Genomic DNA, 25,538 nt, shown 5'->3' with positions numbered 1-25,538 from the left:
GTAGCTAATGCGTGTTTCTAATGTATTTAAAAGGGTCACACCAACCGTGGTGGTGAAGGCGTGTTCAGTTCACCTGGAAGGAAGTCGGTTAGATTCTCCATCAGGAAGTCAAATATTTAGAAACAGTATTTCCATTTCTAGAGATTCATATGGCTCTGAGGTTCACTCAGCCTACAGCAAGTGGAGAATGTGGCTAAGAAATCCTGGAGGTCGTTACAGTTTATTATGCGGAATCTCAAGAAAGCTAATTCTGGTGCCAAAAGTAAAGCTTATAAATGTTTGGTAAGACCGATTCTCGCCCGCCTCTGTGCTGTAGTGGTTAGTGCGATTAGCTGCCACCCCCGGAGGCCCGGGTTCGATTCCCGGCTCTGCCACGACATTTGAAAAGAGGTACGAGGGCTGGAACGGGGTCCACTCAGACTCGGGAGGTCAACTGAGTAGAGGTGGGTTCGATTCCCACCTCAACCATCCTGGAAGTGGTTTTCTCTGGTTTCTCACTTCTCCAGGCAAATGCCGGGATGGTACCTAACTTCAGGCCACTGCCAATTCTTTCCCTCTTCCTTGTCTATCCCTTCCAATCTTCCCATCCCCCGCAAAGCCCCCGTTCAGCATTGCAGGTAAGGCCGCCTGGGCGAGGTACTGGTCATCCTCCCCAGTTGTATCCCCCGACCCAGGCTCTGAAGCTCCAGGACACTGCCCTTGAGGCGGTAGAGTTGGGATCCCTCGCTGAGTTCCAGGGAAAAACCTATCCTGGAGGGTAAGTAGATTTAGAAATAAAGAAAGAAAGAAAGAAAGAAAGAAAGAAAGAAGACCGATTCTCGAATATGGATCTGTGTGCTGAGATCCGTACAGGGTAGGTTTAATAAATTTCCTAGAAAAAGTTAAAAGAAGAACGATGCGTTTCGTAAACGGGAATAGGAGGAATGCCGTTAACTGGGAAAGTCTTGAATCTAGAAGAACTAGAGCTTGTCTGTGTTGTAAGAGCTACTCGGGGAGGGCTGCCTGGAGTAGTACACTGACTGAGCAAATGTCATGGGATAGTGGAGCACTGATGCACAGGTGTATTGTCTGCGCACCACACGCCCCCTGTGCCAGCGGCAGTTGTATGGGAGACCCTGTGAGCAGTGGCTGTGTATGTGACTGGTGTAACATGGAACGTCGTCGTGAGCTGACACCGTTCGAACGGGGTATGGTGGTCGGTGCCTGACGGATGGGAAGTGCGATTTCGGAAGCGGTGCGGGAATTCGGCTTCACACGATCAACCGTGTCCAGGGTGTATCGTGAATGGTTGAATGCGGGTGTCACCGTCCACAACAGACGAACGACCGGTCGTCCAGCCACCCTCAATGACCGTGACCGGCGACATCTGAGAGGGATTGTCAATAGTGACAGACGGGCACCGTGCAACAAATCACGGCTCAATTAAACACAGGCCGTGCTAGACAATTCATTGGAACATGGGTTCTATGGGGTATGGGAGCCGACGCCGCACACGGGTTCCACTGTTAACCCAACGTCGTCGGGCACAACGACGCGCATTTGTCGCCACTCACCAGGAATGGACACTGGAACAATGGTGTAACGTGATATGGTCGGACGAATCACGATTTCAACTGCATCATGCCGATTGGAGGCACCGTGTATGGCGCAGACTACATGAAGCGATGGATCCCGCATGCCTCGAAGTTGTGGTCCAGGGCGCTGCTGTCTCTGTTATGGTCTGTAGTGCATTTTCCTGGTATGGAATGGGCCCCCTAGTTGTTCTGGAAGAGACTTTGAATGGTACGCGGTATGTTGAGCTGCTCGGAAACAATCTCCACCCATTTTTTGCCTTCCAGCGCCCAGACGGTTCTGCGGTGTTTCAAGATGATAACGCGCCGCCACATCGCTCCCACGTCGCCCGGGAATGGTTCCAGGAACATGCAACGGAGGTCCAACGACTGTCATGGCCACCCAGGAGCTCCAATATGAATCCTATCGAGCATATCTGGGATGTCCTGGAATGCAGGCTCCGTGCCATGGATCCTCCACCCACGAACAGACCAGCATTGGCGGCCGCTCTGCAAACGATTTGGTGTCACCTGCGTCCAGTGTATTACGAATAGGTTTGAACCTCCCTCGTACTTATCGAGAAATGATCACAAGCATAATATTAGGGCCAGAAACCAGCAGCATACGGAGATGGGAAAGTTTTCCTTCGTAAACAGGACCATAAGGGATTGGAAAAAAAATACCTGCAGCAGTCTTTGATGGATTCCCTTCTGGTATCAAATCGTTTAAGATCATTAGTGCTAGTGTAAAGTGAAAAGTAAAAGTTGTAAGTGATGAACACTGAATTTGTGATTTCCTGCTGGATTTAGAATGTTAAACTTGTATTTCTTGTAATATTTTCTTTCCGCGGAATTGCTTGTTGTACTCTTGTTGTTGTTGTTGGGTAATTAAGTTTTAACTTTACTTTATTATTACACTACTGCAAGTGACCGCTGCCACCGGAATATTTCCCAATTGCGATGTGTTTGTTAATAATAATAATAATTGTACCGGGAGGTTTACCCCAAAGCCGCGCATTCAAATTCAGCGCCTAAATGAACTCCTCTATTGGTAAAACAGTGAAACTGAAACTACACCAACTTAGTTGCCTAAACTGAGTGAATTTCTCCTTGTTTCGTTTGCCATTCACCAAGAAGTTTGGACACTTTTCCACAGATGACACCACCAAAAAAGTATGACCACGAACCCTGGTGCAAAGTGTCATAAGTTATAATTTAAAGAAGTTTTGTATTTCTAAGTTTTGTAACTGATTGATGTTCATTTATTTTTGGGATGGCAATATTTCCTTTTTCTTTCTGCCAGTTTTTTAATCTAGTCAATCCCTAATTTCTGTATTTAATTTTCAACCTATCACAGGCTTCTTGTTCGATTCTGAGTATAACTTTGAAATTGACTAATTAAATTAAGAGGGTGTGGCCGGTTTAGTCTTGAATGATCTTGAATCTTCCCTAAGGGTTTATAAACTACGGCTTTTCACGTTTCTTGGCCAATTGATCGACGCCTATCTGAGTGTGTGAGTTAAGCAGGAGGCGGGCGGCCTCTTTCGTCGGCAACTAGAACATCTACAAGGTAATGGCCACATAACTTTATTCCTTCTTGCTAACTCCGCAGTTTAGCCCGAGGGAAAGGTCCGACTCTTTAATATGTAACAACTTTTCTAAAATGTAACTTTCTTCCAGCTAATGTAAAAACTTATGAAATCTTTAACTGTAAACCGGGCATAGAGAGTGATGTACCCTCTCGAGCTCCCCTTCATCTTGGTTTGAGGTGACTTCGTTTTTTAACAGTTTTCTGCCTGTAATGTGTTAAAGTAATTTCTATACGAGTCACCTCAGTAGTTTGGGAATAGCTCCTGTTTCATCGGCCTAGAGCCCCATAGGTTTTTTTAGTGTTCATATCTAGGAGTGCAAGTAGACGCCTTCATTCATTTTGTGTTCGGGCCATTAATTTAACCTGTTGTTCTTATTCCACGAAGGCCCAGTAGGTTGGGTATTTAATGCCCCTGTAAAAATAAGTTCCATTTGTAAATGGTAGTTTGAAAGACCCGATATTGATGTGATGTTGCCGTGAGTAGAGCCTGTTAGCTCTTTTTCAAATTTTGTAATTGTAAAGAGTGCCTCTAGAAGGCTAGAAATTGTATTTTGGGGAGCAAGTGCTCCATGAATTCGGGGATTTCTGTCCTTAACTAAATAATTTTTCTTCATACATACATACATACATACATACATACATACATACATACATACATACATACATTATCATTATAGACTGTTATGCCTTTCAGCGTTCAGTCTGCAAGCCTCTGTGAATTTACTAAACATCGCCACAATCCTCGATTTGCAACTAGTGCTGTGGCCTCATTTAGTTCTATACCTCTTATCTTTAAATCGTTAGAAACCGAGTCTAACCATCGTCGTCTTGGTCTACCTCTACTTCTCTTACCCTCCATAGCAGAGTCCTTTATTCTCCTAGGTAACCTATCCTCCTCCATTCGCCTCACATGACCCCACCACCGAAGCCGGTTTATGCGTACAGTTTCATCCATCGAGTTCATTCCTAAATTAGCCTTTATCTCCTCATTCCGAGTACCCTCCTGCCATTGTTCCCACCTGTTTGTACCAGCAATCATTCTTGCTCCTTTCATGTCTGTTACTTCTAACTTATGAATAAGATATCCATAGTCCACCCAGCTTTCGCTCCCGTAAAGCAAAGTTGGTCTGAAAACAGACCGATGTAAAGATAGTTTCGTCTGGGAGCTGACTTCCTTCTTACAGAATACTGTTGATCGCAGCTGCGAGCTCACTGCATTAGCTTTACGACACCTTGATTCAATCTCATTTACTATATTACCATCCTGGGAGAACACACAACCTAAATACTTGAAATGATCGACCTGTTCTAGCTTTGCATCACCAATCTGACATTCAATTCTGTTGAATTTCTTACCTACTGACATCAATTTAGTCTTCGAGAGGCTAATTTTCATACCATACTCATTGCACCTGTTTTCAAGTTCCAAGATATTAGACTGTAGGCTTTCGGCTCAATCTGCCATTAAGACCAAGTCGTCAGCATAGGCCAAACTGCTTATTACATTTCCACCTAACTGAATCCCTCCCTGCGATTTTATACCTTTCTAACTCTAACTCCCACCCAACGGTCGATCCTGACTGATCATAGGCTATTCAAATGATGTTATTTTGAAGAACACAATTATGTTAAGTCTTATACTGTACAAGTCCTATTCAGCGACACGGAGATCCACCTTATTTCCAGCCCTCCACCCCTCAGGGGCTCCCAAGAGGTGAATCGTGAAAGGCAACGCCAGCCAGCTGAGTGTGGCATTGTCTCCACTTACTTGCGCCAGGCTCCTTGTTCCTGACCTAATCAATCAATCAATCAATCAATCAATCAATCAATCAATCAATCAATCAATCAAACAATCAATCAATCACTACTGATCTGTATTTAGGGCAGTCGCCCAGGTGGCAAATCCCCTATCTGTTCTTTTCCTAGCCTTTTCTTAAATGATTGTATAGAAATTGGAAATTTATTGAATATCTCCCTTGGTAAGTTATTCCAATCCCTAACTCCCCTTCCTATAAACGAATATTTGCCAGTAGTTTCCCACAGGTCAATCGCGATACAGTCCAATTGACCTCCTGAATCCAGATAATCTGCTATATCTAGCTGGAATCCTACAAGTCGGTCTTCATTGGAATAACCTTTCCTAAACCCAAACTGCCTTCTATCAAACCAGTTATTAATTTTGCAAACATGTCTTATATAATCAGAAAGAATGCTTTCCCAAAGCTTACATACAATGCATGTCAAACTGACTGGCCTGCAATTTTCAGCTTTATGTCTATCACCCTTTTCTTTATATACAGGGGCTACTATAGCAACTCTCCATTCATTTGGTAAAGTTCCTTCATGCAAACAATACTCAAACAAGTACTTCAGATATGGTACTATACCCCAACCCATAGTATTTAGTATATCCCCTGAAACCTTATCAATTCCAGCTGCTTTTCTAGTTTTCAAATTTTGTTGTTGTTGTTTTTTTTTTTTTTTTTCTTGCTAGTTGCTTTACGTCGCACCGACACAGATAGGTCTTATTGCGACGACGGGACAGGAAAGGGCTGGGAGTGGAAAGGAAGCGGCCGTGGCCTTAATTAAGGTACAGCCCCAGCATTTGCTAGAGTGAAAATGGGAAACCACGGAAAACCATCTTCAGGGCTGCCGATAGTGGGGTTCGAACCCACTATCTCCCGAATACTGGATACTGGCCGCACTTAAGCGACTGCAGCTATCGAGCTCGGTCAACTTTTGTATCTTACTGTAAATGTCATTGCTGTCATAGGTAAATTTTAATACTTCTTTAGTATTAATCACCTCCTCTATCTGGACATTATCCTTGTAACCAACAATCTTCACATACTGCTGACTGAATACTTCTGCCTTTTGAAGATCCTCGCATACACACTCCCCTTGTTCATTAATGATTCCTGTATTGTCTTTCTTTGAATCTGTTTCTGCCTTAAAGTACCTATACATACTCTTCCATTTTTCATTAAAATTAATGTGGTCACCAATTATGCTTGCAATCGTGTTATCCTTAGCTGACTTCTTTGCTAGATTCAATTTCCTAGTAGGTTCCTGGTTTTCCGTGGTTTTCCATTTTCACACCAGGCAAATGCTGGGGCTGTACCTTAATTAAGGCTACGGCCGCTTACTTCCCAGTCCTAGCCCTTTCCTGTCCCATCGTCTCCATAAGACCTATCTGTGTCGGTGCGACGTAAAGCCAATAGCAACAAAGCAAACAAACAAAAAAAAACGATTAACTCAACAAGGATGGTGGACAGTATCATTCTAACTTGCTTGTCTCGCGGATCTATGGATAGTGGCGACCGTAGTCAGTGCTTCACCGTTTTAGATAGGTACATGTAGTATCATAAAATTTATGAACCAGGGGAGCGCCATGCTAAAGAAGAAAGTTATGACTCCCCAGCTACTTCCTGCCAATATTCAGGCAGGCTGTTGAACTCGGTACGACCGGGCGAGTTGGCCGTGCGGTTAGGGGCGAGCGGCTGTGAGCTTGCATCCGGGAGATAGTGGGTTCGAACCCCACTGTCGACAGTCCTGAAGATGGTTTTCCGTGTTCTCTCGTTTTCACACCAGGCAAATGCTGGGGCTGTGCCGTAAATTAGGCCAGGGCCGCTTCCTTCTCACTCCTAGCCCTTTCCTATCCCATCATCGCCATGAGTCCCATGTGTGTCGGTGCGACGTAAAGCAAATTTAAAAAAATCTCTATACAGCAGTAATCCGATCTATCGGAGATGAGTGGCAACAGAGACCCAAAGCACACCACAACAAACAATGGTCAATGTAATGTTATTGTTGATCAATGTTATGAGCTTTCTGTATTGTAGGCCTTCACTTTCCACTTTGTAATATTAGGGAGTCTTACTAAATTATAGCGTAGACTGTAGTTCCTTATTCGCCGACTCTACATAGCGATTTTCATTAAATTCTGTTTACCCATTTTCTCGTGACTCGGCGCTGATATGGATTTAGCAACAAAAATTCGAATTCATGAATAACTCTGTTATCATAGCCGGTACGGTAAAAATGTATAAGACATAAATGATCGGAAATGCAATACTATATAACTTTAGTTATGTAGTAGAGGGGAATCGGGTAATATGGAATAGTCGGGCAATAAGGAATACCACAATATCTTGCCTGTAAGGTACTCCTCTCAGGTGGAAACTCGTCGAATTACGGTAAATGTTCTCATGATGCTTTGTATTCAGTTTCGACATGCTCGTGAGTGAGGTTAGTGCGTGGAGCAAGAATATTTGTTTTTCATATTTGAAAAGCTTTTTCAGGTAATTCTTTTAAAGCTTGTATTAATTACCAAAACTGAGTTTAGTCCTGGGAAATCCATGTTACATATTTTACAAGAGTTGCTTATATTGCTACACCAGTGTAACTTCCTTGTTGTGCAAAGTTTAGGGCATGACGAATTCTTTAATTCAAACATGGTGTGTCGGGAAGTATGGAATACTGTTTTAGTTAAAGTAAAATGACGTTTAAAATTAATTAAAATTAATTGCATTACTCCTGGTATATTATAACATTTAATTACCTATAGATCTCATTTTCTGCATCTGTGACTTTTGTCACTGAATGAACAAGTGACTGTAAAAAGAAAACTCTGAATAATTAGTGTATACAGATTATCATTTAATTACCAATTTTATTCTTTCGATTTTTAAAATTTCTGTACGTCCACCTGTAAGAACGTTCCTTAAATATAACTGAATGAATTTATTGAAGTTGTATTTTAATTTACATATTATTTACCCTACTATTCCATATTAGCCGACTATTCCGTATTACCCACCAACTGCAACTTTTGAAAGAAATAATTTTGACGTGAAGACATTAACAATTTACAGTTTAAAAATATAGAGAATCTTGGCTAATTATTTGAATTTTCAAACCATATTTATTTATATTTCATAACTGATTTCGGTAAGAAGTTATACTGCCAAAAGTAAATGGTATTCCATATTATACGACTCTCCTCTGTTTGTCGATAGGACCGTTAATAACACAAATATTTGAGAATTAAACTGTAGGCTTTCCTTTAAACTACCGTTTTACTCAGCGTGAATAAACGTATTTATGGCCTAGATTGTAGCGACTTATTTACCGACTTTGAATACCGATTTTCATTAAGATAGGGCAACTAATAACATAAATATTTGAGAATTAAATTTTAGCCCTTCCCCTTAACTACCATTTCTCTCAGCGTGAATAAGATTATGTATGGCCTAGATTCTAGCGACTTATTCTTCGACTTTGGATACCGATTTTCATTACGGTAGGACCACTAATAACATAAATATTTGGGAATTAAATTTTAGGCCTTCCCCTAAACTACAATTTCTCTCAGCGTGAATAAGATTATTTATGGCCTAGATTGTAGCGACTTATTCCCGGAATTTTATTCCGATTTTCATTAAATTCTCTTCAGCCGTTTTCTCGTGATGCGTGTACATACAGACAGATAGATAGGCAGACGACAGACAGACAGACAGACAGAAATTACGGAAAAAAAAAAGGTGCATCTCCTTGTTACTATGGACATGGCCGATACAGAAATACCATCCTTTTTAAATTCTGAGCAATGTACAGACAAAACTCTTATTTTATATATATAGGCTACTGTAGATTATTGTTGCGAAGTCAAGAGATGACTAGCGGGACGTGAGGTTGGACACGAGGGAGCAGTTCTCTCTCTCTGTCGTCAGCCAGCTGCCAGTCTCCCTGTGTTGATACAAGTGGCCCGTCGAACAGTTCGGTAGCGTTAATTTTGTACGTGTGTTGTAAGCGTTGATTGACACATGTCGTCTTTATTAGTGGCGAAGTTAGAATTCCGGTCCCTTTCTTAAATTTAACCAGTTTCACAATTTGACTAAAATGCTACCAAATTAACATCAGAACAACTAATAATCATTGAACCTACAGGCACGGAAAGAATAGCACAAAAAACACGTGAACTCAAAATGCGGAAAGCATATGGGAAAACCGCGAACATCTACAGCAAAAAATGCATGAGCATTAACACAAAAAATCGACATTACACGACGATCTAAGTATTATCCGCGCACTTTTTAGTGATAGATTTTTGTACTCCTTGGAGAAGTAAGAAGAGTTCCGTTAATACTGCCAACTGAATGGAAATGAAATCTGAATTGAATCGATAATATGATCGATCGATATGAATTTTATAAACCTTTATTATTTTAAGCAAACAACTGTGTCACACACACAATATTTAATACTATATAACATTTCCCGTTGCGAAAAGTGTTCCTAGCATGAATTCTATAGTTTAGCTTTGCTGTGGAAACAACAACAGTACGAGTACTTAAAGTGTACGCCAGATGGCGCACAGCGATGATAAGCGATTCTTAGTTTGTGTTTCAAAGGTTGCCAATACGAATCTCGAAGATAACCAAAGTCGACCGCTTCAGCACTAGGGTGTAAATCTATCACTAAAAAGTGCGCAGATAATACTCAGACCTTGTAATAGTATTGTCACTTACGAACCTCGTTCTTTTTAGATCTGTTCTAATTACTTTTTTGTTTTTTAGACTTCTCCTACTCTTTGACTTCTCCATATAACATATGCAGCCGTCAATTAGACCAACTCGGTATGTCAACCTTTATATTTTGAGAGACGTTCCACCTGATTTCAGCCCAGTTTCGAACAGGGGCGGTTTCTCCATAAGGTTGCAGGTTTGCGCTACCCCCATTAAATTTTTATGTTTATTTTAGGTAAACTTTTATCATTTGGATTACTCAACTACTGTATTTTTATTCAGCAAGACAAACCTTTCAAGAGCTTGAAAGAGCAAATATTGACTACAGGGTACTTAACAAGCCGCTACTCTTAGATGTTCACTGCAGGAGTCGAAAAGTTTGCAGCGAGAAGTCAACCTGAGGTAGGATGAAACTTGGGCTGCTCGAGGGGTGCGCGGGGCTGCTAGAAGTGTGCTTTTAGGCTGCTAGAGGGGTGCGCGGGGAGAGGAAAAGATAGGCGTGGCCTCTTATACATTGCTTAAATGGAGGTTTATCAACCTGGCTCCTCCTACCACGGCCGACTGGATCCCTCGCTGCGCTAAGGAGCTACCTAGAGCGACGCATCAAATCGGCCGTGCTCCTACGCAACTAACTACTAGCGAAGTCGCTAGAGACCGTTGCTGCTCAATGTGAGCGTTGCCTACGAGATACACAAGGCCGGGAAATACAGCACACTAAACTTGCCCTCGAGATACTTCCGACAAGCGCCGCTAGAGTTCTCTTTACTATTCTGTCTCGCCCGCTCATTACAACACGTTCGAATATGAAAAACTAAAAAAATTCATTAAAACTAGTAATTTCAGAAGGCAGCAAACAGATATGAGATCAAAGATAGACCAAGAGCAATTGTTTGACTTATTTTCTACAACGTATTTCTTACAATATGCTTAAACGAAATAAGTAATTCACGAAAGAAGCAGAGAAATCTGATAGCGAGTTTGTCACCTCTTACCGATTCCTTTAATTGTGCCTCAGAGTATCCGATAAGCGGATCGAGATTGCGGTCATAAATAACTTTCGGTTCAATCGCCCTTTCACCAATTATCAGCGATCCAATCTTTTCCTCCGCACATCTGATATTTTGACATTCGTACTAAAGCCGCTGTTTGGTGAGCGATGTTATGCCCGTTACACTAAATTTAGCGGCGTTTACCCGTATTTCTCTTTTTGCATCCCGTAAAATTAAATTTGTGTTCGCCTCTGTGGTGTAGTGGTCACTCCCGGAGGTCCGGTTTCGATACCCGGCCCTGCCACGAAATTTGAAAAGTGGTACGAGGGCTGGAACGGGTCCACTCACCCTGGGAGGTCAACTGAGTAGAGGTGGGTTCGATTCCCAGCTCAGCCATCCTGGAAGTGATTTTCCGTGGTTTCCTACTTCTCCTCCAGGCAAATACCAGGTTAGTACCTAACTTAAGGCCACGGCCGCTTCCTTTCCTCTTCCCTGCCTGTCCTTTCCAATCTTCCCATCCCTCCACAAGACCCCTGTTCAGCATAGCAGGTGAGGCTGCCTGGGCGAGGTACTGGTCATCCTCCCCAGCTGTATCCCCCGACCCGAAGTCTGGTACTCCAGGACCCTACCCTTGAGGCGGTAGAGGTGGGATCCCTCGCTGAGTCCGACGGAAAAACCGACCCTGGAGGGTAAACGGATGAAGAAGAAGAAAATTAAATTCGTTCTAACAGGAATAAAGCTCCTAAATGACCCATTTTAGCATGCTTTTCAATTTGGTTTGCTTTTTTTTTGGTCAAGTTCTGATTTCATTACCCGTATCCTACTTCTCAATTTACAGATGCTTTTCTGTAATCTGGTATTTAATTTTCTCATCCATGTTTTTTTTTTTTTTTTTTAAGATTTAACAGAGATACTCGTAGACTTTCTTTGATATAGAAACGAGACTTGTACTTCTTTTTCGTTTGTGGCTGATGTATGAAGATATGATATGTTCATCGTTATCTGAATCGGAACTTTTACTAAATTTTGAAGGACCGGGCGAGTTGGCCGTGCGGTTAGGGGCGCGCGGCTGTGAGCTTGCATCCGGAAGATAGTGGATTTGAATCCCACTGTCGGCAGCCCTGAAGATAGGTTCCCGTGGTTTCCCATTTTCACACCAGGCAAATGCTGGGGCTGTACCTTAATTAAGGCCACGGCCGCTTCCTTCCCACTCCTAGGCTTTTCCTATCCCATCGTCGCCATAAGACATATCTGTGTCGGTGCAACGTAAAGCCACTAGCAAAAAAATTTCTTTTTTATAGCAATACATCATTTTTGGGAGCTGGACGCTTTCTGCGTTTGACATTTTCCTGTTTGTGAACAGCATACACAATTAAAACAGAAGGAAGTTTGGTTGATGTGCTTACACTGAAATCTGTTTTATGAGTATTGCTAGGTACCTAAAATAAAGAGATCCTACTATATCACCTTGCTTAGAAATACTTTGCTTCCATTCCTCCCTTAAACCGCAATCGGAAGGGAAACTATGGAACGTCAATTTTCATGCTTTTTTTGTGTGTCATCCGAAATACATAGAGAGGTACACAATAGTGCACCTTCTTCTCAACTTCACAGACACTCACCGACAGAAACAATATTCACAATAAATTGCACAAAATCAACATAGCATCACAATTACTCCGCATATCACAATGTTAAAGTCTGCCAAGAACAGAACGGAAACCTGACATCTAGCGGCCAAACCGTGAACACGGCCGGGCCGCTTTTTCAGCGACAAACTAGTAGCTATTTCCCGGCCTTGTATATCTCGTAGGCAACGATGTGAGATTCTGTTATAGAACAGGAGTGTCATCTAGCGACACCAGATGGAAGTTCATCTGCTGGATCACGGCCGGTTGGATCCCTTGCTGCGCGCGGTAAGGAGCTGGTTGGAGCTATTCGTCCTGGCTAGAGCGACGCATCAAGTCGGCCGTGGCTGGATATATAACTAATGTCTCTAGATTTGATAATAAAAACCGCCATTTCTTTCAATATAGTCGTGAGCTTTGTTATGTGCGTACAAGCTAAGTAGATTATTGATTTCATTGTGTAAACATTTGTGTCAGCATGTGTGTTTTTATTATTGTGCGTTTTTATCAGTTAGTGGTATTTTGCCAGATCATGAATTCGGTGCAGTCTTTAATGTCTGGGCCGTTTCCGCAACGGACTGCTGAGGAACAATCCGAGGTGAAACGAATGGGAAGGCCCACGCGACGTTTAATTTCGAAACCAGATACGTTACAAAAGGATATTTTTTTCAATACCGGAATTAGGCTACCTCAAAGTGTTTCATTTCAGTATGGTAAAAGAGTTTTTAAATGAAAAAATGTTAATGCGTTATAGTAATATTCCTGAAAATAGAAATATAAAATGTTTGTTTTATTTTTAATAATAAAAAGGTATTGTTGATGTATCTAGATTTGAAAATTAGCCTGTAATCATATTTTATCATTGGTAAAAACTGTGCACCACTGAACTTTTAAACCACCAGCCGCCACTGGTTTCGAACACAACATTAGAACATCAAGAATAATAATTTGTCTGCTAAGTGTTGGACTATTATCCTGTGTTTTTGACTGAGCGTTTACAGGGTCTAAAAAGATAATGAAACCAATTTTAAACCTAATAGTCTCATTTTAGTCCGACTCATTGGCTGAATGGTGAGCGTTGAGGCATTCGGTTCACAGGGTCTCGGGTTCGATTCCCGGCCAGGTCGGGGATTTTAATCGCCTCTGATTAATTCTTCTGGCCCGGGGACTGGATGTTTGTGTTTGTCCCAACACTCTCCTCTTCATATTCAGACAACACACTGCACTACCAACCACCACAGAAACACGCAATAGTGATTACATCCCTCCATATAGGGTTGGCGTCAGAAAGGGCATCCGGCCGTAAAACAGGGCCAAATCCACATGTGCGACACAGTTCGCGCCCGCGACCCCACAAGTGTGGGAAAAAGCGGTAGAAAAGGAAGAAAAAGAAGACACGACGTTCGTGTCAAACCTGAAAAACTGTATGCCAGTGAGACCTTAAACCTCAAATATAAAGGGGATCTCGAAAAATCTGAAAGGAAAATCATCCGAAAAATCCGTGGCCCAAAATTTACAGATGAAGGATATCGTCTACAATCGCACAAGATCACAGAAAAATACTCAAACATTGAAACAGATTTCCGTAAACGACGATTGACATTTTATGGACACAGTATGAGGCTAGATGACAACCGACTAACAAAGAAAATATTGATGCACTCACAAATATTAAAGACGACAACGGTTTGGATCAAACAATTCCAAACTGATCTCAATAACGCCAACATCACACCTACAAATATCGAAGACCGCAAAACTTTCAGACATAAGATCTACACTTGGGAAGTTGCTTCAGAAGATAAGCCCAGCAAATCTAGGAGAAAAGAGACTGACGAACGTCGAGCTAAACATAGCGACATGAAAGAATTCTGGAAGAACAAGAAAAATAACAACAAGAAATCATAATTATTTGCTTTATGTGATCCTTTATAGGTCGAAACAAACTAAATAAATAAATAAATAAATAAAATGAAATGGCGTACGTGTTGGAGGACTTCGGCTCGCCAGGTGCAGGTCTTTTGATATGACTCCCGTAGGCGACCTGCGCGTCGTGATGAGGATGAAATGATGATGAAGACGACATACACCCAGTCCCCGTGCCGAAGGAATTAACCAATTATGGTTAAAATTTCCGACCCTGCCGGAAATCGAACCCGGGACCCCTGTGACCAAAGGCCAGGACGCTAACCATTTAGCCATGGAGCCGGACAATAAATAAATGATAACTAGTGGACTCGCGCTGCTCCTCGGCATTCGCTAAAGAAAAGGTCAGGTAACGCGCCTTGCTATAACTGTCGAAGTCATACGGTTTTGCCTGCCCTTTTCAATAGTTTCATGAACATTTAATACCTGATAATAACTGATTCATTACTTGCAGTTGATAGCCCTTCTTTCCATACAGTATTCACTGTGTTTCGACCATTCAGGCGCATCTGGATCTCAATATTTTCAAACGATCTTGCCGAGACAGTGCAACATAGAACTGGCCGTGACTGAATACTGGCTCGGGTAAGTAGACACGCACTTTTTCAAGAGTTTGTCCCTGCGCTGTATTAATGGTCATACAGGAGGCTGGTCTACTTGATACCTTCCCGTCTGTGTGTTTGTTATTAGGAAAGGTCTGCCATCTGTTGAGTATATTAAAAAGCTGTGATGTTTGGGACATCACTGCATGTTTTTAATTATTGAACTATGAAATTAATTGATAAGATGTGTATATTTAATCACTGATAGATCATGTTTAAATTAATATGTATGTCTATATATAGGGTTTTTATCATCCATTTCAATCATCAATTCATTTCTTTGTATCGCGGTTATAACGTATTCTGAACGAACAAATTATTCGGTAAAGTATTTCAACATCATGCATATTTATAACTTGCAGTAAATTTTCCAATAGCCGTTGTGAGGTGACCAGAGTCAGCAGGCTAATTTCAGCCCAATTCCAGGAAAAGTACGTCATCTAGGTTGGACCTTACCCTCTCTACCTCATGAAGAGACAGTTGATACATTGTTAACACCCACTTTTAAAACTCCGCTTCGGGACGCTTTATTTCAGCGGGAAAGTTCAGCCTATGTGAATGAACGCAATGAAGCAACGTGATGGATTCACAGCAATACATCGGAGAAGGGATGAGACCTCGAATCTTACTGGACCATGTGATATGGCTGATGAAAGGAGACTTTTGAACCGATATATACCACCGACAAGAGCTGGAGAGGACATTCTCATTAGCATTCTTATTCAGATTGAGATTCACATTCACATTCTTATTGGACATTCTGATTCTCACTCTTGGAAGAGACTCTTACTACGATTCTACGTCTGCACGTCGGAGAAGATTTTAACTTAGTTCACTTCGCATCTGAGTATATTCTACTCAAAAGTTACTCTCATTGGGACTTGTTATCTCAATGACGAGAGGTAGTCAACGGGAGACCGGTTCTGACTAGTATAGTGGAGGAGAGCTTTTATTATGAATTTAGCTACGCTACTGTTCCGTAATACGGAAGAATACAAGTGTATTCTCTCCATGAACATAACCCATGGTGGTTTTGCATTTAAAATTAGGACTCATTACGACTTTATGTAAGGAGTAGAGTAGGAAGTGTTAAGGACAGGAAATGTAGAAGTAGGACTGGAATCCAACAACAGAGAAGACAGCCGGTACGAGATCCACACATCATCAGCTTCAAGACAACAGAGTCTACATATGGTGAGCTTATGGCACAAGTTACTGCAAGTCTTCGCGCAACAGTTCATTTTTAACATTAATTTCATTCAATTTTTATTTTGCTTCCGTAAGTTCAGATGTCGTTAAAACGCCGTTACGTCACGTTTTTCATCTTAATAAATAGCTGTTTTAATTTGTATTTTATGAAATGATTATTAATGATCCTTAAATTCCAAGTTAGTGTACTTAATGATTTATGTTCCGTTCACCTCACCCCTGGGAGTTTTTGAGTCTCATTATGTATTATTATTATTATTATTATTATTATTATTATTATTATTATTATTATTATTATTATTATTATTAATTATCTACTTTTGTTTTCAAGCCATAAGCTTGAAGACTGGCGCCCTTGGGATACTGTTTATGAAGAAACAATGACATATCATTTATTTATTTTAATATTAAAGTGACCCGCCACGTTATAATTTTGTCATACATCTGTGGGCCAAGTGGGTACGTCACAAAGCTGGGAAAGGTCAAAGAATCAGAAAGTACAGAATAACATTCTTCCATGATCAGAGGAAATGTATACTCTCTGGCTTCACAGGTAGTATTCAAATATGAGCGCATACAATCACATTAATAAGGATGAAAAATCACATAATTAGATCAGAATATTAACGAAAATGTTAGTCGCCTAGCAACGTGCTAAATACAGAATGTATTGCGGGTTAGAGTAATCCTTCGCCTGCAATTATTGGAGTGATCATTTAATGATTTGATTTTATGATTACTCAAAGTTGGCTGAACTTAGAGACCTATCAATGTCTCACGATTCACCGGCAGGAAATTCCGGAGAGAATAAAACATAAATGAAGCAAATCGGTCCAGTGGATCAGACGGACGGATTTTCCAAAGCTGTTTTAGCAAACTCTGTTAACATAATAATAATAATAATAATAATAATAATAATAATAATAATAATAATAATAATAATAATAATAATAATAATAATAACATACATTATCATTATAGACTGTTGTGCCTTTCAGCGTTCAGTCTGCAAGCCTCTGTGAATATACTAAACGTCGCCACAATCCTCGATTTGCAACTAGTGTTGTGGCCTCATTTAGTCCTATACCTCTTATCTTTAAATCGTTAGAAACCGAGTCTAACCATCGTCGTCTTGGTCTACCTCTACTTCTCTTACCCTCCATAGCAGAGTCCATTATTCTCCTAGGTAACCTAACCTCCTCCATTCGCCTCACATGACCCCACCACCGAAGCCGGTTTACGCGTACAGCTTCATCCATCGAATTCATTCCTAAATTAGCCTTTACGTCCTCATTCCGAGTACCTCCCTGCCATTGTTCCCACCTGTTTGTACCAGCAATCATTCTTGCTACTTTCATGTCTGTTACTTCTAACTTATGAATAAGATATCCTGAGTCCACCCAGCTTTCGCTCCCGTAAAGCAAAGTTGGTCTGAAAACAGACCGATGTAAAGACAGTTTCGTCTGGGAGCTGACTTCCTTCTTACAGAATACTGTTGATCGCAACTGCGAGCTCACTGCATTAGCTTTACGACACCTTGATTCAATCTCACTTACTATATTACCATCCTGGGAGAACACACAACCTAAATACTTGAAATGATCGACCTGTTCTAGCTTTGTATCACCAATCTGACATTCAATTCTGTTGAATTTCTTACCTACTGACATCAATTTAGTCTTCGAGAGGCTAATTTTCATACCATACTCTTTGCACCTATTTTCAAGTTCCAAGATATTAGACTGCAGGCTTTCGGCACAATCTGCCATTAACACCAAGTCGTCAGCATAGGCCAGACTGCTTATTACATTTCCACCTTACCGAATCCCTCCCTGCCATTTTATACCTTTCAGCAGGTGATCCATGTAAACTACGAACAGCAAAGGTGAAAGATTACAGCCTTGTCTAACCCCTGTAAGTACCCTGAACCAAGAATTCATTCTACCATCAATTCTCACTGAAGCCCAATTGTCAACATAAATACCTTTGATTGATTTTAATAAACTGACGCTGAATAATAATAATAATAATAATAATAATAATAATAATAATAATAATAATAATAATAATAATAATAATAATAATAATTGTTACCGTGGTTTGGTGGCTCAGCAGAGGTGAAAGAAGGTGCCGGGGTGAATGGGTCTAACTACTTGCCAAGAAAGAATTTAAACTGAAATGGAAGGTTATATTTTCGAAAAGCAACAAGTTAACACATTCTCACTTAGTGAGATAACAATTACATAGCACATTAAAAACAAGACTTTAGAAAAATCTAAGACTTCAAATCCTTAACACACTTGGGCTACCAGCCCCTAGTTTTACAATCTTTGACCTTCCAGATCAAACTTTACAGAGGAGCATAAACTTACAAAAGGGCAGAAATCCCCTAATACCTGTAGCACTTGCTCCCTAATTTACAATAACAAGCCTCCTAGAGGCACTTTTACAATACTTGAAAAGAGCAGACGCGCTCTCAGCTTTTCCAGCCTAGTCAAGGTAACACCAAAAATGTCTTACTCTTTCTGGCCTTCCATGGCCCAGCTTACAAATTGAAACAGGGGTATCTCGTACCCAACCTACAGGGCCTTCGAGTAAAAGAAATAAAAGTGAAGTAAATGGCCCAAAAAAGGAAGGAGGCGGATACTTGCACTCCTCTATGTAGCTTCCTAAAACCTAACGGGCACAAGGCCGATGAAACAGGGGCTATTCCCAAACTATGGAGGTGACCCGTATAAGAAAGAAATTTTTAAACATTAAGGAAGAGAAGAAAATCAGTTACCACAACGAGTCACCTCAAACCAAAATGAAGGGGAGCTCGAGAGGGTAAATCACTCTCTATCCCCAAATTACAGTTACAGATTTAATTAAGTTTTTACATAAGCCGGCAGAAAATAACATGTTTAGAAAGATAGGTTACATGGTAAAGGTTTCGGACCTTTCCCGCGGGTTAAACTGCTGAGCTAGCAAGAAATAAAGATGTTAAATGGCCATCACCTTGCTTGAAGACCTGCTGCCTGATGAAAGAGGCGCCTCCTGCCTCACATCCACACACTTAGATAGACGTTGATCAAATGGCCAGGAGACGTGAAAATCCGCAGTTTATAAACCCTCGGGGAAAGTTCGAGACCTTTCATGAATAAACAAGCCACACCCTCTCACTTTTATTGGTAGATGAAAAGTTACACGTAAAATCAAGAAGAAACCTGTGATAGGCTGAAAATTAATTACAGATAGGGATTGGCTGAATTCAAAACTGGCGGAAAGAAAAGGTCAATATTGCCAAGCCAAAAATGAATGAACATAATTTAGTAAAGGACAAACTTATGAAAACAAAATTTCTTCAAAAAAAGTTCCGTAACTTCGCACCAGGGTGCATGATCATAGTTTTTTAGCAGAAACATCTATGAGAGAATGTCCACACTTCTTGAAGAACGGAAAACAGAGCACGTTGAAATTCACACAGTACTGGCAACTTCATAATCACAAAATTAAGGTAGTGACATCTTCTGAGCAAAAGATTAAGGAGGTTTAGTTTTAAGTTCAGTGTTTCTCCTGTAGAGGAGGTTTTCTTGGCGCAAGATTTAAAAGTACGGCGTAGGGGTGTACCGCCCGTTACAATAATAATAATAATAATAATAATAATAATAATAATAATAATAATAATAATAATAATAATAATAATAAACGTGATTATAGTAGTCAGAAAAACATCAACTCTGTGACTAATCCTAATACATAATATCATAAATAGAACAAAATCTGACCATTTACATAATTCCAAAACTTTCTTCCTTTTCCTAATGGTTTAACGTCGCACTAACACATTGAAGGTTTTCGGCAACGCAAGGATGGGAAAGGGCTAGGATTAGGAAGGAAACGTTCGTGGCCTTAATTAAGGTGCAAGCCTAGCGTTTGCCTGGTGTGAAAAAGGAAAAACAACAGGAAACCATTTTCAGGGCTGCCGACGGTGAAATTCGAACCCACCATCTCCCGAATGCAAGCTGATAGCTACGCGAACTTAACCGCACGGCCATCTCGCTCGGTACTCTGAAACTAACTTCCCCTGTGGGTGGCGGCGGCAGAATAACACCCAGAGTAACCCCTGCCTGTCGTAAGAGGTGACTAAAAGCAGCCCCAGGTGCTCTTAACTTGGAAGCGTGGGTTGGCAACCAGGGGGGCCATATCTGAGCCCTGGAATCATTTCCACTTATTTCGCCAGGCGGCTCACGTTCATCTATCCTATCTGACCTCCCTTGGTCAACTCCTGTTCTTTACCGACACCGACGGTATTGCGTTTCCGAGGCCTAGGAAGTCTTTCATTTTCACGCCCTTCGCAGCCCTTTTTTTTTTTTTTTTTTTTTTTTTTGGCGGATGACTTTATTTTTCGAAGTAATGTTCCCCTTCTTTTTTTCTCTCTGATTAAATACTATAATATTATAATACTACAATATAATAATTATATTATAATTCTTCTTCTTCTTCCCATGGCTCAACAGCCCCGAAGGGCCATGGCCTTACCAAGCGACCGCTGCTCAACCCGAAGGTCTGCAAATTAGGAGGTGACGTGTGGTCAGCACGACGAATCCTCTTGGCCGTTATTCTTGGCTTTCTAGACCGGGGCCACTATCTCACCGTCAGATAGCTCCTCAATTCTAATCATGTAGGCTGACTAGACCTCGAACCAGCCATCAGGTACAGGTAAAAATCCCTGATCTCGCCTAGAATCGAACTCAGGGCCTCGGGTAAGACACAGGCACGCTACCCCTACACCGCGGGGCCGGCATAATAAAATTATAATACTATAATATTTGATCATTGAAACGAATTCTAATATGTACGAGCTACCTTGTTCGATAGTTTATGTTTATAGCAAACGAACGAACAAACCAATAGCTGCGCAGAGAGCGTTCATCACCGGCCATAGGGCTCAATAAAAAAAAAAAATATAACAGGTCCGCCTCTGTGGTGTAGTGGTTAGTGTGATTAGCTGCCACCCCCAGAGGCCCGGGTTCGATTCCCGGCTCTGCGACGACATTTGAAAAGTGGTACGAGGGCTGGAACGGGGTCCAGTCAGCCTCGGGAGGTCAGCTGAGTAGAGATGGGTTCGATTCCCACCTCAGCCATCCTGGAAGTAGTTTTCCGTGGTTTCCTACTTCTCCTCCAGGCACATGCCGGAATTGTACCCAACTTAAGGCCACGGCTACTTCCTTCCCTCCTCCTTGTCTATCCCTTCCGATCTTCCCATACCCCCCGCAAGGCCCCTGTTAAGCATAGCAGGTGAGGCCGCCTGAGCGAGGTACTGGTCATGCTCCCCAGTTCATCCCCCGACCCAGAGTCTGAAGCTGCCCTTGAGGCGGTAGAGGTGGGATCTCTCGCTGAGTCCGAGGGAAAAACCGACCCTAGAGGGTAAACAGATAAAGAAGAAAAATAATAAATCTAACAGGTGATATGGTTTAATTCACAGATACTGAGCTGTATTCTCTTTCCAACACATTGTGTAAAGGAACTGGAAGGAAGAATTTGCATTGCTGATCAGTAGCGGCGATTGGGAGTTAGAAGTGCGGGAGCACAAAAATAGGCTACAAAAAGTACCCTGGTCCGAGGCCTATAGAGGGATGGGGAGGTGGGTGGAGGACATCAAATTTAAAAAAAAATGATACAAAATGGTAAGTGTTTGATGCTTTCTGAGCGAATTTCGATAGAAACGTAAAAGTTGACTGTAGTGGGGTAATAAAACTTTCACCAATGGGCCAATAACTACACATGTATTACAATTAAATATAATTTCGGCGTGGTTATACAATTTAAATATCATTTAGTATTTGGCTACACACTAACAATGTAACAGACACTAGATCAGGGCCTCTCAGGGTGCATGCGCCCGTGCCTTGCACGGCGCAAGGCGGCAGCAGACGACATCACTAGGTTGACCAGAGTGAAAACCGCCACTCCACTTTCCCTACACCTGTCTCACCCGTTCGGCCTGTCTTGGCCTTCTCCATCTTTCCCGCTGATTCGCCCCTCACTGCGAAATGTTTATGTGCGGTAAGCGGTGACACTGTTGTATGGGACAATGTACCGGTGTTCAAACACTCTTCTTTCAATTTGGTTTCAGCAGACAATTTATCTTTTTTAGCTCTTCGTTTCCTTTATCTTTGGAATGATACCAGTTATGCATGGAACAAGGGACCGGCTGACAGCAGTTCTGAGAGCTTTCTTTAAATTACAATCAAAAATAGGCCTATTCGTACGCAATCTAGTTTTCGTACAAGTCAAAACAGGAAAAAATACCTTTCACATATGCATGTGGAACCAAGCATAGAAATAATCTTAGCTGCTTCTCGATGCAGCTTAGGAAAATCTTCCTTCGACAAATTCTCGTAGAATTTGAGCAAAGCCTTTGTATTGTAAAATACATAGATCTTTTTTATTAACTTATCACATAATTATTGTCCCACAGATTAAGCATTTGGCTTTATCGTCACGACTGACAAACAAATACGAAAATTCCCAGTTCGATTGAAATGGACTTTCGGAAGTCTTTGCTTTCTTCGAAACAGGCTGCTCGATTATTATGTTGTTGTCTTGCGCTTATCTATTTCACTGATAGACAAGCCGACTATCACCGAACGCTTCGTCGCTCTCAGCTCACTATACCATCCGAGTCAAGCCGAGTCGGACCTATACACTGTGCACGGAGTCTCTGCGCCTCGATTTGCACGCGTGAGATTTTAGGCGTTTGAGAGACCCTGCACTAGATAGACTGCACAGGCCCATTTACAGAGTGAGACTGCCAGAATGACGAATGCGCGCGGCAAACGGGTGAATCATACCCCAGTGTTCATGACCTTGGCAAAAATATACCGCTGCTACCGTTCCTCACAGCACGTGCTACACGCTGTTACACTGTACGAATCGGTTAGCCGCAACGAAGACATTTTTTGCGTATTTCCGTTAAGTATTTTTCTTAATAATTAATTAAATTAAAGGAAAGAATTCCTAGTTTCAGATGATTTTTTAAATAACCGTTAAGTTCTTCAGTCTGCCTAAATTTTAAAAAGTTCCAGGTAGCGAAAATAGAATAAAATATTTTTTCCTCCACAAAATTAGGGAGGGGGCGAACCCCTCCCCCCCCCCCCCACCTATTCGCCGCTACTGTTGCTGATTGCAGTTCATGGATAAGCCTGCCTCGTGCCTAGAGGGCCCTGGCTGGATTTCCACTCAGGTCATAGATTTTTACCTGGATCTGAGGGCTGCGTGATTAGTGATTACATTTGAAGAGCTATCAGACGCTGAGATAGCGACCCCGGTCTAGAATATTAGGAGTAACGGCCGAGAGGCTCTCGGTGCCAAGTTCTTTGTAAAGTGTCAGTTTTCACTCGATGTGTAAATATAAGATTATGACTGTTTATTTTGAGCGCAGCATAAATCAAACTGGAATATCTTGTAAAACATCAGTTTTTCTTGTGATTATAGGGTTTTAAATACTGTACCTCAATGAACATTTCGCTGAGTAGTGGAGGAAAGCTACGTAGTCACAATCGAACGTCACTGCTCTACTTCCCTGCCAAGTGTGCTCGCTCTCTCGCTTCACTGTGACGTATGCTTGCTACGCAAGCTGCCCACATTTATGTCAGGCCAGCCCGGCTGCACTGGGCTAGCCACAACGGGCGGCCAACTGAGTATTTCTGGAGTAGATCGTATCGAACTACTGACGAAAATAAGGGCTATTGGACTATACAAAAGAGTGGTTGAATGAGTGGCTAAATTTCTAGAAAATGGAACTCGGAGAAATATACTAGGTGAATCATTATCCATCCGGTGGTGATTAGGAGGGGTGTTCCGCAGGGCGGCAGGCCCTATTATTGGACCTTCATATTTTCCCATGCATATAAATGAAATGAGCAAAAGAACTGAAATCGCAGACAAGGCTTGTTTCAGTTGCTGTTATACTCTATAGAGAGGTAAATAAGTCACAGGATTATGAGTGCCTGTAAAAAAGAAAACCTCGACAATGTTGTGAGAAGGGCAGCTGATAATGGTAAGATGGTAAATGGGTTGAAACGTTAGGTTGAAAGTTTCACCAAGAACTTTAATTACTGTGTTGCTGGAGTGAAAGTACGTCTTGGGGACCCCTTGAAGTGTCTTTGAGAAACATTCTTCATTGGGGTAACCACATTAACAAGGTTGTATTTAAATGTTTCATGTGGTTATTAAGTATTTAGGGGTTATAATAAGGACGTAGTCCGCCTCTGTGGTGTAGTGGTTAGTGTGATTAGCTGCCACCCCAGGAGGCCCGGGTTCGATTCCTGGCTCTGCCACGAAATTTGAAAAGTGGTACGAGGGCTGGAACGGGGTCCACTCAGCCTCGGGAGGTCAACTGAGTAGAGGGGGGTTCGATTCCCTCCTCAGCCATCCTTGAAGTGGTTTTCCGTGGTTTCCCACTTCTCCTTCAGGCAAATTGCCGGAATGATACCTAACTTAAGACCACGGCCGCTTCCTTCCCTCTTCCTTGGCTATCCCTTCCAATCTTCCCATTCCCCGACAAGGCCCCTGAGGCCGCCTGGGCGAGGTACTAGTCATTCTCCCCAGTTGTATCCCCCGACCCACAGTTTCACGAGTCCGAGGGAAAACCAACCCTGGAGGGTAAACAGATTAAGAAAGAAAGAATAATAAGGACGTAAAGAAGAGGACATGTAAGTTTCTGGTAAGATCCCAATTAGAGTATGGGACCCACGCCAGGATTACTTGATACGAGAGCTGGAAAAGATCAAAGGATAAACAGCACGTTGTTCTGGGTGATTTCGGACAAAAGAGAAGGTTTACGAACATGTTGCAAACTTTGGGCTCGGAAGACTTGGGAAGAAGGAATCTAGCTGCTCGACTACTTTTTTTTAGTAAGCGGGAAGTTCCGAGCTGTCAGTAAAGAAATGGCGTGGAATGGCGTTAGTAGACGAATACGTTTGAATGGAGCTTTTAAATGTAGGAAAGCTAAATTTGAAATTCAAGAGGACAAATTGGGGTAAATATTCATTTTATAGGAAGGCGATCGCTTCCTTTCCACTCTTAGAATGGAATGGAATGGAATAATTTATCAAGGGAAATGTTCGACAAATTTGGACGTTCTTTGAAATCATTTTATGAAAAGATTAAGTAAATAATTGTCCGGCCCCGCGGTGTAGGGGGCAATGCGCCCGTCTGTCATACGGCGGTCCCGGGTTCGATTCCCGGCCGGGTCAGGGGTTTTTAATTGTAATGATTAATATCTCTGGCCAGAGGACTGGGTGTTTGTGACGTCCTTAATCTTCCTTTCCTCACACACAACACTCCACACTACCGTCATTCCAATTACACGCAGGTTCACACAATATGGTGCCAGTAAGAGCAAAAGACCCACACGGGTCGACGCCCCGAACAAATAGCATTTTTGATAAGTAAACAATTGATAGGGAGTCTGTCACCTGAGCGATAGTCCTAATTGCAGATCAGTGATAATTGAGGAAACAGTCTGGC

Source organism: Anabrus simplex, chromosome 1, assembly GCF_040414725.1.
Source record: "Anabrus simplex isolate iqAnaSimp1 chromosome 1, ASM4041472v1, whole genome shotgun sequence".
Taxonomy (NCBI): domain Eukaryota; kingdom Metazoa; phylum Arthropoda; class Insecta; order Orthoptera; family Tettigoniidae; genus Anabrus; species Anabrus simplex.
The sequence above is the reverse complement of the archived record's forward strand: the minus strand, read 5'-3'. Positions refer to the sequence as shown.